We start from the raw sequence: 19,169 nt of genomic DNA, 5'->3' as shown, positions 1-19,169 counted from the left end.
GGCTTCCCCAATCCATTTGCTTGTGCAACTTACGTTTATGGACCTGCAAGCCTTTTTTTTTTTTTTTCTGGGCTTGAGAGGGTTAGCAATGAAAAGAGGGACTTGGTTTCTAAGGCCCCCAAGTTAGATGGCCCCTAGCTGGATTCTGAAGTTTTCCAAGTTCTTCTTGCTGACTTCCCTTGTATGTCATCTCCCAAATCAAAAGGCCCTGGGAATGAAGCCCCATAAAGTATAAGCTGGGAATTCCCTAAAGAAGAAAATTTTCAGAATTGTTTTTGGTGGTGGGATCCAGTTTTACAAGTGAAATTAGACTGTCTCTTTAAAGTTGAGGTTCTGCATAATAAAGCTGCTTTGATTAAAACAGGGGAGGGGGCCAGAGCCTTATCTCCCCCTTTCACCGCTCCCGGAGGTATTACCCTGCAACTCTAGGACTCTGGAAGTGGTTTACAAACCACCCTCTGAAGCCAGGTGCCCTCTGGGTGAGGCGTGGGGCTGAGGATCAAGAGCTCCACTATTAGGCTGCCTGAGTTCACTTCCCGGATCTGCCACTTGCTAACTCGAGTGACTATGGGCTTGTCTCTTAATCTCTCTAAGTCTCCTTTCCTCATCTGTAAAATGGGCATAATAAGAATACACCACATAGGTTTGCAATGAGGACTAAATTAGTTAATCCAGGTAGAGTGTTTAAAACAGTAACTGGTACGTGTTACTACAAAGTAACTACAAAGTTACCAGTCATCAACAGACTCCTGAGATCTTGGAGCGAAACCAACGCCTGGCTCGGAGCAGCAGCAGCACCGCTGCCACCCAGGGTTTCTCTGGCCAGTGCCTCTCCCTCCGGTCTACAGCATGGGGAATATCTTTGCCAACCTCTTCAAGGGCCTTTTGGCAAAAAAGAAATGCACATGCTCATGGCGGGCCTGGATGCTGCGGGGAAGACCACCATCCTGTACAAACTGACGCTGGGTGAGATCGAGACCACCATCCCCATCATAGGTTTCAATGTGGAGACCGTGGAGTATAAGAACAGCAGCTTCACCGTGTGGGATGTGGGCGGCCTGGACAAGATCACCCTCTGTGGCGCCACTACTTCCAGAACACACAAGGTCTCGTCTTTGTGGCTGACAGCAATGACCGAGAGCGTGTGAATGAGGCCCGAGAGGAGCTCATGCGGATGCTGGCGGAGGACGAGCTCAGGGATGCTGTCCTGCTTGTGTTCGCAAACAAGCGGGACCTCCCCAATGCCATGAAGCAGCCGAGATCACAGGCAAGCTGGGCCTGCATTCTCTGCGCCACAGGAACTGGTACATTCAGGCCACCTGTGCCACCAGTGGGGGCGGGCTCTATGAGGGACTGGACTGGCTGTCCAATCAGCTCCGGAACCAGAAGCGAGCCGCACTCCTCTCTCCCCCACCCCCTCCTTCACCCTTGCTTTCCTCTCATGTGGCAGATGTGCCCTGTGGGGTGAGTGCCAGAGCTGTCTCCATGGTTGGTCCCAGTGTGCTTCATCATGCTGTACGTGTGCAGATGCAGCCTGCAACCAGGTTATTATTTAATGTAAATAGTTCTTGTTTCCAATGAGGCAGTTTCTGGTACTCCTATGCAAAATAACTCAGCTTTTTTTATTGTAAAAAGAGAATCAACCAACTGCTTAGTACTGAGAAGGGATGTTAGGCACCTGGGGCCTCGAGGAGTTGCTGTGAGGTCAGCTCAACGCTCCTCTTCTGGACTTTAGATCTGCGTCGAGATCCGTTCTGGTGGTTGGTTTCTAACCCAACTCAGTGCATTAAAAAAAAAATAGCTACAAATACAAGGTCAGAAGACACTTGAACATAGAGAAGGGAGAAATGTGCCTAGAGTAGGTTCTGCAGAAATGTCTCGAGTCCAGTCTACCCGTGGCCTCTCTCCCGTCTGGAGTGTGCAGTGGGCAGAACCAGCCACAATACATTCTGCATGGTCACATATGGTCCCTGATTGGCTCTATCTCACTGGGTCATCCGCATCTCATAGCGTTTGTGCTTGTACCCATGCTTACACCACTGCCCAGGGGATGGGCTGGGGGCTATGGCCACCACTCACAGACCCCTTGAAGGGACCCCAGCCTTCCCTTGGGTCAGTGTGGGTTAGCGTAGGTGCCTTGGTGGGACCACTCTAGCCAGAATGGGAGCCCCCCATGGTCCCCTGCATGCTCACTTGTTCCAGGTTGTTTGGGTCTCACCAGTAGAAATGCAGACAGGCGGCCAGTCGTCTTAGAGCCTAGCTCCTCAGAGCCCCGTCCACATGTGCTCTCACTTCCTTACCTGCAAGGGTCAGATTTGACATGGAAAACAACGACCTCTACTTTTTTCTTTTGTATTTTGATAAACACTGAAGAAGCTGGAGCTGTTAAAATTTATCTTGGGGAAAACCTCAGGACTGGTCTATCTGGTGTCGTGGAACCTCTTATTGCTTTCAATACACAATTAGTAATCAAAAAACAAAACAAAACAGAGACTCCTGAACCTTCAGAAGTCTCCAGCATCCAAAGAAACTCACTGTAATGGTGAGAGCTGAAGCCCAGGTACATGTCAGAGAGAGTCCTGGGTGGAGAGAGGGCCTTCTTCCAAACCGTCGGGGTCGCCTCCAGGTCAGACCAACCCTGGTCTCGTGGGTGATGACCTTGTTTGGAGGTGAGTCACAGTGGAGATCTTCCTCTTTCCCCCAACTCTTTGTAAGCACTGAAGTTGAGGGGATTAATCAGGGTGTCGAGTTGTGTCATTCTGTTGCCTCCGCCGGGGGCAGGAAGGGTGACTAGCTCTCAGCTTGGGCTGAGGCACAGCACTGGTGAGAGGAGGAGGTGGTGGCCTAGCCAGGAGACCTATTTAGAGTGGCTGTGCACCGACAGGACATGAGGACAGGTTTTGAGGACCATTCCTAAGGAGGGAACCCTGGCCCCACGTTCCCCCTCTCTTGCTCTGCTGGAGGAACTGACTGATATGATAAGGAGCATCACCTTTGCTGTTAGCACCCCCCCCGCCCCCCGGGTCTCTATTGGAGATACTCTGGGCAACTCCTTTTTTTTTCATTAATTTGTTTTTATTACAGATGTTTCTCCTATTTCCCCTGCAGACACCCTCCTCCCTATCCCCCTGCATCCCCCGCCCCCCGCCAAGCATTGTTGTCTTTGTCCATTGGTTACCCATACACGCATATAAGTTCTTTGGTTTATCTCGTCCCTCCCCCCAGCCCCTCTCCTCTGAGGTCTGTCAGTCTGAACTGTACTCCTTTCTAGGTCTCTGGTTCTGTTTTGTTCATTAGCTTATTTTGTTCATTATATTTCACAAATAAGTGAGATCAGGTGGTATTTGTCTTTCTCTGATTGGGTTATTTTGCTTAGCATAATACTCTCCAGGTCCCTCCATGTTGTCTCAAAGGATACGAGATCTTTCTTTCTTACAGCTGCATAGTATTTCATTGTGTACATGTACCACAGCTTTTTTATCCTCTCATCTATTGATGGACACTTGGGCTGTTTCCAGATCTTCGCAATTATAGATAGTGCTGCTATGAACACGGGGGTGCATATATTCTTTCTTGGTATTTCAGGCTTCTTAGGGTATATTCCTAGAAGTGGGATCACTGGGTCAAATGGCAGTTCAATTTTTAATTTTTTGAGGAAACTCTATATTGTTTTTGGCTGCACCAGTCTGCATTCCCACCAGCAGTGTACTAGAGTCCCCTTCTCTCCACACCCTCGCCAGCACTTATTTGATGATTTGTTGATGGCAGCCACTCTGACAGGTGTGAGGTGATACCTCATAGTCATTTTAATTTGCATCTCTCTGATGATTAGTGATGCTGAGCATTTTTTCATATGTCTCCTGGCCATTTGTATGTCCTGTTTGGAGAGGTGTCTATTTAGGTCCTCTGCCCATTTTTTAATTGGATTCTTTGTCTTCCTTTTGTTGTATGAGTACTCTATATATTTTGGAAATTAATCCCTTATCTGATGTATTATTGGCAATTATGTTCTTCCATATAGTGGGTTCCCTTTCATTATGATGGTTGTTTCTTTCGCAGTATGGAAGCTTTTTAGTTTGCTATAATCCCATGTATTAATTATTTCTTTGTTTCTCTTGCCTTGGGTGTTGTATCAGTAAAAATTTTGCTGCATGTGATATCTGAACATTTTCAGGGCAATTCCTTTTATCCCCATTGAACAGATGGGCTATCTGAGGCCTAGAGAGTTGAAGATGCTTGTGTGGCTGATTCAAGGTCAGAATCCATGGCCCCCTGGACGTGCTCTGAAGTCTCCATAGATCTTCCTCGGGCTGGCCTCAGAGGGAGTCATGGCCGTGATGGAGAGCAGAGCCGGGGGGTATTCTGTTTGTTCCATGTCCAGTGGAAAGGCTCTGCTGCCCCCACCGGCCTGGGGCTTCTCTAGTCCATGCCCGCCGTGTAGTAGGCACTCAGGGGAAGTCTACTGAACAAGTGAACAGTGTTTGGAGGTGTTTCTCAAACATGATTGAACCGCTTGGTGTACGTGGAACTTGAATCATGACTTATGCTGCACAAGCATAGAGCTGTGTGTTCTGCTGCAGAGTGAAAATGGGTGTTTCCATCAGAATAGGAGGAAAAGATGAGTACTGTCAACAAGCCATCCTATGGAGTGACCCACCACCACTACATCCCAGTAATCCATACTCGCCCTAGAAGACCTCCCCCACCTTGTTCATGTGCATCAGAGACTTTCAACTGGCGTGCCGTGGCACACTGGTGCTCAGCAACAATTTAAAAAACATGCAAAACCCTGGCCAGTTTGGCTCAGCTGTTGGAGCGTTGGCCTGCGGACCAGGGAGTCCCGGGTACGGTTCCCGCTAGGGGCACGTACCAAAAACAAACAAAAAACTGAAAATAAAAAACATGCAACATCTTGCCCTGACTGGTTTGGCTCAAAGGTTAGAGCACTGGCCTGCAGACCCCAAGGGTTGTGGGTTCAATTCCTGGTCAAGTGCACGTACCTGGGTTGCAGGTTTGATCCCTGGCCCAAGGGCCGTGCGGGAGGCAACCAATTGATGTGGACACATTGATGTTTTTCTCCTCCTCCCTCCCTGCCTTCCTTTCTTCCTCCCTTCCACTCTATCTAAAAAGAATCAGTGGAAACATGTCCTTGGGTGAGGATTAACAACAACAAAAAGCATTCAACATCTGACTATTTAGTCAGGAGCACTGACCTCTTTTCCCTTAGATTGTCAAATAATAAAATGAAAATATCCAACACAACCATAGCCGTCTGGTGTGAATGCCCTGTCTTGAACCATAAATATGTCATAAGAGCTACACCTTATTGGTCATGTTGCATAATAAGTTTGCATCTGATTGGTTAATTCTTGGTACCAGAAATCCTTGTATACAAGTATAAGCACCCGATTTTTTAAAAAGTCACTGGAGCAAAAAGGGTAGGTAATTACAATTATTACTATTATTTTGGTAAATCAATTAAAATTATACCCATTTTTTGACAGATTAGCAAAAAATATAATTTTTTTGGGTGTGCCGCAGAACTCGAGTAATTATTATGTGTGTCATGAGATGCAAAAGGTTGAAAATCGCTGATATAGGTCATCATCTTTGATTTCTTGGCCCCTCTGTCCCAGGAAAGAAATCCTGGCATGGAAAACAGGCTGGTCTTCCAGAATGTTCTTCACTGCAACTGCAAAGCAGACTACAACTGCTTTCTTCTTCTGGGGGTCCTTCTTGGTGTCAGCCTGGTTTTTAAGGTGTGATGATGGGGCTGGGTGATGTGCCCTCTGAAAAACCATCTCGATGGAAGGACTAGCGGCCTCAGATCTGTAGCTTCCCACATGCTCTTCTGTGGTTCGCTGAGGGATCTGCAGGGCACCTGCTCCCTACAGTGAGAAAGAAAGCCACTTGAGCTGCTCTGGACCCTGGGCCCCTCATAGTGGGCTGACATGTACAGACCTAGGGCAGGGGACAAGGCTGTGCGGTCTGGGGAGCTTAGAGGTCTTCCCTAGCAATGCTTTTGTTCAATGGGGGCAGCTTCTCAGAGGGAGAAAGCCATGGGCTGACTTCATTTGATGGGTAAACTGAGGCACTTGAATGACTTTTAGAATTATTATGTCAGGACTGCAAGAGGAACACATTCATTAGATTCTACTGTGTGCCAGGCACTGAGCTGGACACAGGGCATTGGGGCTTGCGCAGCCTCGCTGTTACCCACGCGTGCTGCCTCCTCCCAGCGATTTTCCCAGGGCAGAGCCCCATACTGTGCCATTCCCATCCTGAGTAGGGCTTTAGAGCCAGCCCCCAAGGTCATGAGGACGGGGGAGACTGGTTACCAAATCCTAAGCCTGTGCTCAAGGTGTCAAACCAGATTTGCTCATCTAAACCAGATTTATGGGGAAATTTCAAAGTTGAATGAGTTTTCAAAGTAATTATTTCACAGATATTTCAAAATTAGCAGACCTAAAAGCCTCTGCTGGCAACCTATCTTGGCCTGGGCTAGGACGCGGCTTGGCTCTCGTACCTGCCCCTCTCCCCAGTCACTTGCTACATCTCTGTAGGATTGGGTTCCAGGGATGAAATCGGGTCTGATCTTAGGCTTATTGGCCATGCAGAAGAGCACACTCTGAGAAAGGGCCCGGGGCATACTGGTGCAGCACTCTTTGGTGGTGGCTGGGACAGTGGCCTTGGAGCCGAGCCTTGGGCACCCGTACCCACTTGGCTGAGTGCTCTTGGAGAGACCCCTTTTCCCTGCAAGCCTCAGTCTCCCTACCTGAGCAACAGTGGTGATGGTGGCTTCCTGGTCTCCACCAGTCTGTGGCTCCAGCCGGAATGTCCTCACTCATCACTGCACTCATTCCCACTGGCCGGTTTGCCGAGGCATTGCTCTTCCTGGAGTCCGCCTGGCTACGCTGGAACAAAGCCAGCCTCCTGGGAAAGCCGCCTGCCTGGTCCACTCCAGCCTCGACGCTTCGCCCTCCTTGGGGTTCCCACTGACCCAGTCACTGGGCACACACCCTGCCTTGGGCTACGATCTGTGTGTGCGAGTGATCTTACCCATCTAGACTAGGAGCTCACTCGGGATAGACCCCGACCATTTTCTTCTCATATGTTCCCCATGGCCTTAGCCATGGTTCGTGGACATTTTTGGAGACCACAGACAAGAACTCGGCAGAGTCACGTGGCCTATGGAAGGAAATAGCCCGTGGATCATATGTTTTCCTTGAGTTCTGACAGCTTTCCTCGGGACCGGGCATTAGGTGAATTTCAGGAATCTTTATCATGCTCTGGGAGTATTTTGGTGTCTTCTAGCTGTGGGGTGCCATGGCATAGCTGTCCTCTCTCCTGAGGTCCACAGGGACTCATGAAGGCCAGGAATGGGGCTGGTGGGGATGGGGGCTACTGGAGCCCACTGCCTAGGTTCCATTGTACCCACTGTTCCCTAGTCTTTCCCAGAGACAGGTTTAGAGTGGGTCTGAAGGGGCTGGGGGCAGCTCAGCCAATGCTATGGTTTCACCCTGGCTGGACCTACGTATGCACAGATTATGGAGATGTGGCCCTTTCTTCCCGTGCTGGAAATGGGCCCCAGAAAGCTACCACTGGCCTCTCCTTTGGGGAGGACAGGAGGAAGCATGCACTGCAGATACTGCGAAGTCTGCAGGTTTCACTCAGTTGGGATTTGTCATCTGGCAAACAGTCAAGTATCTGCCATACCTGTCCGTGTCAGCTGCAGCCGCCATGGCCAATCGCGTGATGAAGTATCCAGTCAAGTTTTGGCAATTCCGAAGGTGTGGCAATCTTGGTTCTTGCAAGGGGCCAGTAGGGAGCATTGCGACAGAGGCCCTGTGCCGGCCTGCAGGATGCCCCAGGAGGGAGGTGGAGGGCACCCTTGACAGTTGACATCTGTGTCAATAGTGCCCACTGACACACCGGGGGAGGACGAGCCTGTGCTTGGCAGGCCAACAATGGGCTGATTGATGAAATGAACTTTCCCCTCAAAGGCACCACCATTGCCAGGGGTGCTTGGGCTGACAGTGGTCTGCTTGATTCCCTCTGGGGACACCCCTAGCAGTATCAGAGCAGGGGATGGGAATGGGTATTGGTCTCTGATGGGGTCATTACCTGTCCATGATTCTCTGGGAGTCTGCTCTGAGGTGAGGGGCAGGCTAATGAACAAAGGCCTGGTGGCCTGGGGGTGATGAGTGCTATGTGGGTGGGAATGGCTGGGCTCTGGGTGGATGACATACCCACAATGCCTCTCACCTGGCACAAGGAGGGAGGAGCTTCATGAGCTGCTGGGGAGGTATGTTTGCCCTCCAACAAACTGTGGCTCACTTTGTGGGGGTTGTTCCCATGAACCCTTAGTCACACTGCACTTCTGAGCTCAGTTCAGCATCAAGGATGATAATCTTGGTCTCTTTTGCCCCAGCCCTCCTCCTACACATACACGTGTGTGTACACATATACACACGTACACACTGCCTTCCCTGCTGGGGATTCATGACTCATGCCAGCTGGGCGCTCAGACTGCCCAAGGCCATGGGATGGGAGACTGTCTGCAGATGTGGATACTGAGACCTGGTAGGCCTCAGCAATGGGACCCCCTCACTGAACCTGCCAGTAGGAACTGCTCCACTTACTTTTTCTCTGTGATGTATCCTCAGATGAAATAAGGCCAAACAGACTTAAGTCACTCAACAGGTCCCTCAAGACAGGTCACAGAGTCTCTCAGGGTCTCGCTGTGTCTGCTCAATGAGGGAGTCATGTCAGCTCAGCGTGGATCTCAGGGATGTTGTGCAAGTTCCCAGAGGGCACAGGGAGAAAAGGTTCTTTCAGAGCTGATCCGGAGGCTACCCGGCCTTTGAAAACCCAAGTTTGTTCAACTTCTGTGTAAAACCTTCAGAGCTCCTTCAGTAGTAACTTCCAGGAGTTGCTCTCAGGACAGAGTCCAGTTTCTACTTATCTTGGTTTTTAAGTGTCATAGTATGTCCGCTCTCTCTAAAAATCGGTAAAGAGGCAAGTTTTTATGGGTGTCATATTATGCCCCTGTCACTTGTTTTCTGCCCTCCAGCTGTGCTGGCCTCTTTGCACGACATCTAACGTGCAGAGGCTTCGTGGCAGGACGGAGCGTGCAGCCCACTGGCCCTTTGCTGGGGAGACCTGTCCTCTCACATCCCCTCACCCGCTTTTTCTACCTCCTTCACTCCTGTCGGCCCTTCAGTTCTTTGAGAAGTGGTTTCTGTAGATAGTTTCCATCTTGTTTTTTTATACATTGTAAACATAATTGTTTTATAGATTGTGAGAGGATTCTGTTATCGGAAGTGTTTGTGAATTTGTTCTAGTTGTCTGATTTATGTCTTATTTCCTTTGTATGCCTGATTATTTTTGACTGTGTGTTGGTCATTGATTTTGAAAACATATTTTAGGGGCGGTTGTTTGTCAGAGATTCTCATTTGCTTCTGCTGGGCTTTGGGGGTATTACCAGTTAATTCAAAAGTGAGATTCCATGAACTCTCACATTATTTGAAGTGTAAGTTGCAGGCCCACAAGAGGGCTAGTTTACTTTTGGTTCACTGTCACTCCGAGAGGCAAGCCCTTCAGAGGCGCAGCTTTACTTTGTGAGGAGTTAAACTTCTCACCATGGGTGGGACGTAGGCTTTGGCTTTTGTCCCCGTCATTCTAGGAGGTCACCACAGGTATAGTTCAACTTTGTGTCTGTTTCTTTTGGACCAGAAAACAATCTCATAGCAAAAGTAGCTTTGAAAGCTTAACTTGTTTTTCTGTATCCTCCCCGTCAACAGATTTTGGCCTGTTAATTCTTCACTATCGTGTTAGCTTTTTTATTCTTTTTAGAGGATTAAAAGTATTTTATTCAGAGTTTTAGTTTTTAATCAAGGTATAGTTGGCATGCAACATTATATTAGTTTCAGGTACATCGTATGATTCCATATCTGTATATATTGTGAAATGATCACCACAATAAGTTTAACATCTGTCACCATACATAGCTCCAGTTTTTTCCTGTGATGAGAACTTTTTAAAAATATGTTTTTATTGATTTTTTTTTTTTTTTTTTTATAGAGAAGAAGGGAGAGAGAGAGAGAAACATTGATGTGAAATGGAAACATCAATCGGCTGCCTCCTGCATGCCCCCTACTGGGGACCGAGCCCACAATCCGGGTATGTGCCCTGAGCAGGAATCAAAGTGGGACCTCTCAGTCCACGGGACACGGCTCAAGTCACTGAACCATACCAGCTGGGCCCAAGGAGAACTTTTGCGACCTACTTACTCTCTGGGCAACTTTCTTTTTTTTTTTTTTTTTTTATAGTATTGTTAACTATAGTCCCCATGCTGTATGTTACATTCCCACAACTTATTTATCATTGAAGATTTCTAAGGTATCCTCTGTGAGAGGTCAGTTCAAATTAACTGGCTCCTCTTATGAGAGCCAAAGTCCTTGGTATAATTGTGATTTCCCCAAGGCAGCCTTCTCTGACATTTGACGTGGGTCTGGGTTTCCCATTATATCCTCTGCTGGCACAATGAGCTGCTCTCTTTACTAGTTCTCACAGTGTTTGACTTATGAGTTCATTTGTGTGGTTATTTGACTAACACCTCTCTCCACCTCTAGACTGTAAATTCATTCAGGCAAAGTCAGGGCGCATGTCTGTTTTTGGTCACCACTTCATGCCCAGTACTTGGAGCAGTGCCTGATGTGTAGAACATACTCAAGGACTAGCTATTGTTGTGATGGCCACTACTTCCTTCACTTGGTCCATAAAGTTTGTTTCTGTGCAACTTTTTGCCATTTCCTTGAACATTCATCTCAGTTATCTCTCACCTCGTATTTCGGATCCCTGAAGGAGCAGGATGACTAACTGGGATGCATGTGATGATTAAGAACATGAACTTTAACTTCAGAGTCCTGGTTGGTATTTGTGTTCCTTCCTAGCTATATGGTCTTATGTAAGTCTCTGAAATGCTCTGAGCTTCAATGTCCTCATCTGTAAATGGGGAATTATATTTGTGTTTACTTTATTGGATTGCCTTGAGGATGAATGCTAGCCCTGGGTGACTATTGTGGGTGAAGTGGATTGGCAGTAGGCATCCATCCCAACCTCCTCCTAGCGTACCTTCCTGTTTACCGATGTTGATAAGGCAAAGACTATATGTCCCTTTCAACTAAAGTCTGATGCAAGTAGAGCCTACCAGTTAGATGTGTTTGTGCAAGAGTTGGAAGGCAGAAATGAGGTGGAAACTGTCTTCCTGCTGCCCTGGTAACAAGCCTGGCAACAGTAAGCAGGGCCATGACACTGCTGACTTCCCCGGGTCCGTCGGTGCCCAGTCCTACTCTGTGGGTGTTGAGAGGCAGTGCTGCATGCCGCGGGACTGTGGACCCACGGGGCTTCGAGGAGGAAGCTTGAGCTGTGGCAGACTGCAGGAGCAACTGGGCTTATGGGAGGGGCGAAGGGTATTGGAGACCATCTGTTAGACACTGGACTGGGCTTTATAAAAAATATATATATAACACATTTATTTATTTAACTTAATCTGTGATGAAGGAATTATTCTAGTCTGTGCTAACCAACATGGTAGCCACTAGTCACATGTGGCTATTGAGCATTTGAAATGTGGCTAGTATGACTGACAAACTAATTGTTTCATTTGAATTAATGTTCATTTAAATTAGCAACATGTAACTGGCAGCTACCACATTGGACAGCACGGCTCTGATAGGTTTAAGTTGTCTGAGGTCGTACTGTGGTGAATAGGCAGTAACGAGGCAAGGGTTTGGAGCTGGGCAGGCCTGTCTCACCATACTTTCTGTGACTTATCTTTGTGGTGGCTGATCCCTGCCCCTCGTCCTAACCTTGAACATTTCAGCTCCCTCTGTGTCTGACCATTGGTTAACGCCACCTCTCCAGGCCTTGTCATAACTCCTGCACAGCTGTCCCCTCACAGTTGGGGTCTTCTATCGCCAGTTTATGATTTTTTTTTATCCTCATCCAAGGACATTTTTCTATTTTTTGTTCAGACAGAGTGGGAGGGAGGGAGGGAGGGAGAGAGAGAGAGAGAGAGAGAGAGAGAGAGACATCAACGTGAAAGGGACACCTTGAGTGGCTGCCACCCGCATGACCAACCAGGGCCGGGGACAAACTGCAACCGAGGTACATGCCCTTAGCGGGAACCGAACCCGGGTCTCTCTGGACCACAGGCCGACGCTCTAACCACTGAGCCAAACCGGCCAGGGCCAGTTTATGATTTTAAGGGAGCCAGTAAAAGACTGGGGAGTGTGAGAGGTAGCAGAAGCCATCGTGGCCCAGGCAGGTACCCTCTCAGACAGCTGGCTGCTGGCACCGGAGGTACCCTCGCAGCCCCTCTGCCCCACAGGGGCTTGGCTCAGGCGTGGACCTGCTTCCCCAGGGGCTCCACGTGCCACTGGTGTTTGCCCTCTTGGGTCTCCTCTTCTGCGCTGCCTGCATAATCACTTCTTGGCACAGGTAAGAGCAGGTGGGAGAGGTTGGCAGGGCTGTGCAGTGGCACTGGGGACACCAGGGCCTCCTGAAGCAGGCTGCTCATCTCAGCCCCAGTTTGGGGCCCCATGGGTGGCTTGGCAGCGCTGGTGAGTTGTATGATGGGGAACAACCTGTGGTTGGTGAGGGCCGGGATCCTGGCAGAGGCTGGCCAAACATTTGCCCAGGTAGAGGTTTCAAGTGTATGATTTAGGGGATGTGCCTGAACTAATCCTGTTATTAGCTGGATTATCTCTTCAAACTGAGAACCAGCTTCTGTGGGTCCCCTGTGAAATACGCAGTCAAGAGCCAGGGTGACAGGCCCCACCCAGGGTGTGTGCCTGGTATCAGTGAGCCTTCTACCTTCATGACAGCCAGGCTGGCTTCTGCTCCTGCTCCTTCCACTAGTTCATTCTTTCATTCATCCTTAAAGCAGTCCCTGGGCACTAGGTGGGCCTTGGGCCTGGAGCTGGATGCTACGGACCAAAAGTGAACTGAACCAGGCAGGGTCTCACAGAGACAAGGACACATGCTGCAAAAGGGTAAAAAAGGGGTCGATACGGAGAGGGGAGGACGTTCAGGATGGAAGGCTGGGGAGATGGGCAGGGACCAACACATGTGGAGAGCCTTGAGCCCTGCTGAGGAAGTGAGGAGGGGGTGAGAGTTGAAGGAGGTGAAAGTGTTATCCATGTAGACGGGGGCAGGGGCTTCCTGGGTGGAGAGGCGTGCCAGAGTGTACCCGCGAAAGCAGGAAGGTGGTGCGGTGTTGGAGGGACAGTGTGAGGCCAGCGGCCTGGAGTGCAATGGTCACGGCGGGGAGCAGCAGGCAGGGTGGAGAGTAGGCGAGGGCTACAGCTCGTGGAGAGCTCGCGTCCTGCTCCTTGGACCTGGGGGCCTCAAGGTCTTCATGGATAGAGTTGATGGATCTCTGAACTTAGATGGGTAAAAAATGACACCCTTCTTCTTTTTTATTTTATTTTATTTATTTTTTTAATAATTAATTTTTGTTACAGATGTTTCTCCTTCTTCCCCCACTGATTCCCCCCTCCCCCTCCCTCCCTGCCCTTTCCCCAGTTTGTTGTCCATGTCCGCTGTTCATGCACACACGCATATAAGTTCTGTGGACACCCTTCTTTTTAACCTTGAACTGAAATGTAGCATACCTTTTGATTATGGTTGTAGACAGAAAACCGGCAGAAGTAGAGACATCTGTCCCTTTACCAATAGTGGAAAGAACAGATACTTTTTATTACACATTAAAACTATTCAGATATCTTGAAATATTTCTTTTTATCAGCAGTTTGAAATTACAGTGGCTACACAATCTTTTGATTTAATGCACACACACCATTAGATCACACATTTAAAAATTAACCGTTTCAATGTAATTGGCTTCCTCACGCTACGTAACGTTTATGCATGTCAGACATTTCTCTGGAAGAGTCCTTTGGCTTCTGCAGACATCCGGGTCCACAGCACACAGACAGCGGAGAGGCTCTGCAGTGGGGTCTGAGAATTCGCCTGAAGAACTGTGGGTGGAATGAGGAGCCATTGCAGCCTTTTGAGATCTGATGTACATTCCAAAGGATGATTCTGGCTGTTCTTTTGTGCCAAGACTGGCAGGTGTAGGGTGCAGGCTGTTCCAGTGACGTGGGTCAGGGATGGCTCAGACCAGCACAGTGGCCGAGGAGGCCGTGAGAAGGGGCCAAATCTGGATGTATTCTGAAGGGACAGCCCCTAGGAATTGCCGCTGGATTGCATGCGGGGGTGAGAGAGACACCAAGGATGACTGGCTGCAGCGGTCCAGCTGCTCTGTGAGAGGTCTGGCCGCTGCTCAAGGTTTCACAGAGGAGGTGACGTTTGAGCTGCACTTGCAAGGTGGTTGGTTGACAATGTTGCAAGTTCTGCAGAGCTTGTACACGACTCATCTTCCCACCCTGGTAGCCCTGAATGCCTGGGACCCATCACAGGTCCTCATGGTATCAGTCCAAGGCTGGAGTGAAGGTGGACGGTCCACGGGGTTTCTCAGGCTCCTGGCTTCGGTGCAAGGAGGATGGCTTTGCCATTATGGAGGTCCTGCCACTCAGGGCAGAATGATGGGCAGAAGGCACCGGGTAGCTATTGAAGCTTCCAGGCCAGAAAGGCATCAGCCTGTGCGAGGGTGAGGGAGGCTTGCTTGAGCCCCTTAGTTTTGTGTAGCTGGGGCGACTGATGGATGACTGTGGATTTAATAATTTGGTAAACCAGAGCTACTCCATGCAGGATGAATTTGGTTGAGATGCAAATATTTTATATTGGAGTAATGCCTGCTTATTAAAGGTGTACTGAGAGAGGGATGTTGTGTGGATATAACTATGGACACCGAGAGGCCATTTACTTGCTGGAAACATCGCTGACAGACGTGTTATCCGGAAATGTGTGTGCTGCAGCCAGCTGACCTTTAGGTAGAGCATTTTACTTGTCTTATGAAGCAGAAATCAAACACAGGTCTACATATATGCAGCCCCCTTTCTGCAGCCCGTACACGCAGAGTCCCTGGGACCACCACGCCCTGACACGCCTCTGAGGCTGCAAGGTGTTTGCAGCTTGTGGTGATGTGTGTGTCTGTGCGGGGGAGTCGGGCTGCTTCTCACCTCCCCACAAGTCTGGGGTCTGACTGCCCAGGTAAGGGGGAGCACCTGGTGCCACAGCCAGAGAGCTGTGCTGTGTTGACCCTTTTCACTGTGGCTTGGAGAGAGGAGCTACACTCTCTGGGGACAGTGTGGAGCCTGATGTGGGTAACTGATTGAAGCACAGGTATTTTTGAGCTGAACATCTAGAACTTTCTCTGTATGAAATTGTGTTCAGTGCAAAACTTCGGGCAGGTGACCTGTGGGAAAACAAAAATTTCTTGAATGACCAGAGGATGTTGAGTTTAGGGGGCACTTGGAGTAAATCAATCCATCCATCCCTCCCTCCGTCCCTCCCTCCGTCCCTCCCTCTCTCCGTCCCTCTCTCCGTCCCTCCCTCCGTCCCTCCATCCTCCATCCATCCCTCCATCCATCCCTTCATCCGATGTGCCGAGTGCCAGGCACTGGGGATACAGCAGTGAGTGAAATAAAAGCTCCTGCCTGCACGGAGCTCACATTCTACTGGAGAAATCAAATATCAGAAAAGTAAACACACACGTAATTACCCAGAGATCAGGCTACACACACATAGTTTTATCAACCAAATTTAAACGATTTCTGTATTTTTGTTTATTTTTATTTTTGTTTTAAAATAAATACATGTGTAGACACACATCTCAGTGTGTCCATATGGTCCTATCTCGGTTTGCTGGAAAATGAGCAGCTCCTGGCTCTCTAGATAGCTCACAAGCTTCCTTTCGCTATGCATGTGCCTTCCCACGTTTCCGTGTGTTCCGTGTTCTCTAGCTCAGAAGGCAAGGGAGCGTGTGAGACACTCTTGTGGTAACACCAGGCTGTCGTCATGCTTGTTTGGGGCTGTGATCTCAGGATAGTCTCTGAGAGTGGGGCCCACTGTTTGCCCCACGCTAAATGGTCCCAGGGGCTATACTTTCTAAGTCCCAGGTCTGCCTTTTATAGTTCCCCTCTCCTCCTGCCAGCTGGCTGCCCGCGAGCTCGTGTGCTTTCATCCTCTTCACATCCAGAATCTTCCCGCGCGCACAGGACATGTCTTCAGGGAGACGGCCGGTTAGCAGGCTGATAAGCATCTTCATCATTTTACCTTGATGTTCCAACAATTGTTGTTTGTCAGCAAAATCTTAGGCTGTGCACAGAGGCACATCCATGTTAAGAGTCGAGGGCCCTCTCTGGCTGAGGCAGCTGTGAAATTAGCACAGTGGGTGGCTCAGGGCACGTGTTCTGGGAGGGAGCTGGGGGAGCAGGAGGTTCAGTGGGAGGGGAGGGTCTGCAGAGCTTCAAGGTGGCCCCTGCCTCATTGTACCAGGGTCCCAGCCCCGTAGAAGGGGCACATTCCTGCTGTGATGGGGGCACCGAGCGAAGGGTCCTCCCAAGGCCTCATGTTTCTGGGACATTTAAACCTGCACTGCCCAAGACAGTGGCCAGTAGCTATGGGAGGCTTTGAATAATTAAAATATGACTGGCGGCATTGAGGAGCTGAATTTTTAATATTTAACATTTTTAATCAATTTTAATTTAATCTAAAAAATAAAAATAGCTTGCAGCAGGGAGGAGAGAGAAAACAATAAAAAGCAGGTCCAAGGACTCAAAAAGCTATTAGAAAACTTTTAAGTATTTTTGGAACAACTTGGGGATGTAAATTTACTTTTTACAACTGTAAAACTTATGAGACCTAAATATTGATTTAAGTATTTCAGAGGAAAATCTAGCATCTGACTTGACATCTGCTATAAGTATGAAATGAACACAAGTTCAAAGACATAATGTCCCACTAGTGATTTTTCTATATTCATTACATGTTGAAATAATATTTGGGGTATGTTGGGTTAAACTATGTTATTAAAATTTATTTCACTTGTTTCTGTTTACTTTTTTAAATGTGGCATCTAGAAAACTAAACATTATGTGTGAGCCTCGCTTTGTAGTTCTATTGGACAGTGCTGATCTAGACCCTTCTTGACCCTTGCTCAGGTCTTCGGTTGTTATATAACTGGATGGGCTTGAGCCTTCATTTATTGAACACTTATGTGTGCCAGACTCTGTGCTAAGACCTTTACATGTTTTCAGTCCTCCCAAGAGTCATACGAGGTAGATAGTGTTATTTAAAATATAAGGACACCAAGGTGTTTAAACATTTATAAAATATAAAACATTTAAAATATATGGATAGTGAATCTCAGAGTGGTGAAGTAACTTGCTCAAGGTCACACAGCTCATATTGGAGCAGAGCTGGGATCCTAGAATCAGACATGCCTAGGTTAGCCGCCCCTCATGAGCACTGTGCCCACTGCCCTACTCCCAGCCCATGGGTTCAGTGCCCACCTTGCGGCTCGGTATCCCAGAGCAGGATCTGCAAGTGACCACAAGTACCATAAGGATCCCAGGGTGTGGGGGAGATATGGCCGTGGCTTCTCCCTGGGGGCTCACTTTGGAGAGGATCTGAGCCCTGGCGTACCAGGCGAGTACCACCACTCTGCTTGAGGGGTGACAGAGCCCCTGAGGGCACAGTCTCCAATTCCAGCAGCTAACTGAAGCCACACCAAGCGCAGCCCGGTGCCCTCCTGTGCAGAGTTCTCACCAGCACCGTGCGCGCTCATCTCCACTGTGCAGGGCAGACAGCCTCAGCTGGGTGACCTGGCTTCCCTAGATCATAGTCGGAGCTGGGACTGGAACCTAGGCCTCTGGCTCCAAGTTTCAAGTTCTCTCCACTAAGTAAACATTCCCACAGGGCTTGTAGGTTGAGGTAAGTCCCAGAATAGCATCTTTGTGGTACTTGGAATACTTCCATTAGGACACCATTTCTTTTGCCTGGGTCAACCTCTGAGTGAGTGGGTTTCTGAGAAGGTCTCCTGAAGGGGCAAAGGACAATGGGGATGTGACAGGGTGAGGACAAGTGGGTGAGATGCTGCTCAGGATGGGAAAGGATGCACAGGCGAGCGGGCCACCGTGCAGACCCGTGTTTGGCTGTCACTGCGTCGTTTCTGAGGCTGGAGACCTCTTTCCCGGAGGCCCTGAGGCAGCTCCTGAGGCCCAGAGTGGCCCAAGCCTGCCTCGTTGAACTCACAGCCAGCCTTGCAGACAGGCAGGGAGGCTGATGACCGCCTGTGCCCAGCTGGTGCTGAGCACAGCTTCAGAGTCCTTGCTTCCTTCCTTCCCCTTTCTCCAAGGTCACTGGGCATCTGAAGGCCTTCCTGGAAGAGACCAGGGGTCTGCTTAGGCAGAAGGCATATCCAGACCCATCTGTAGCCCCCAAACCCTGCCCCAGCCTTCTGCTGCTGCATCAAGTTAGGACTCATCTCGAGAATAAAGTTACACCCAGCAACTGAGCAGAAAGGCCCCTCCTCCTTCTGTCCTGGAGTCCAGGTAAGGAGGAGGATGGTGCTGGGACCTGGGCCCTTTAAGAAGCTGGCCTCCCTGGATGGCCTGGAGACGGTGAGCCCAGGCAGTTCCTCGACTCTGTGGATGGTCACTGGGTGACAAGCAGCAAAGCCTGGCTCCTCTGCCTTTGAGCACTCTCTTCTCCTGCCTGGGAACCGTTTTGAGTTGTCAGTTCCCAGGGATTAGATGCATGTTTAGGCTGGATGAACTCATGAATGAAAATATTTTGCTTCAAGGTTTCAGCAATGGAGCCCTGCACAGTGGGCCCCCCTTTCTCTCTTCTGCTTTGCCTAGCACCACCCACTCAGGCCCACCCTAATAGCAGGGCCCGAGGCCTTCTAGCAGCACCCACGCTGCCCCGTGATGGAGCGGACAGGTCCACTGTGCTGCGATGAAACCAAATGACCGGCAGTCTGTGGTCCAGGTGAGCGCTTTCCTGACACTTTTCCCTGATCCGCAGTATCATCGTAGCACAGGATGGCAGGCGGCAGCCCCAGGCTCTTCTGCTTGTGAGCAAAGGCAGGGCTGGGAGGCAGGACAGGCCCTGGGCTTGTGTATTTCACCCGGCTTTCATCCAGTGCCATGAGCATTGTGGGTCATGTGGTTGGAGAACTGAGTTAGTCCTGTCAT

At 49.4% G+C, this 19,169-nt stretch overlaps 1 pseudogene; it reads left to right on the top strand.

The window, feature by feature from the left end:
• Positions 1 to 849: 849 nt before the first annotated feature.
• The window catches only part of LOC118643743, an 82,240-nt pseudogene continuing 63,920 nt past the window's right edge, over positions 850 to 19,169 (top strand).

Source organism: Molossus molossus, unplaced genomic scaffold (assembly GCF_014108415.1).
Source record: "Molossus molossus isolate mMolMol1 unplaced genomic scaffold, mMolMol1.p scaffold_m16_p_4, whole genome shotgun sequence".
NCBI classification, from domain to species: domain Eukaryota; kingdom Metazoa; phylum Chordata; class Mammalia; order Chiroptera; family Molossidae; genus Molossus; species Molossus molossus.
The sequence above is the reverse complement of the archived record's forward strand: the minus strand, read 5'-3'. Positions and strand labels throughout refer to the sequence as shown.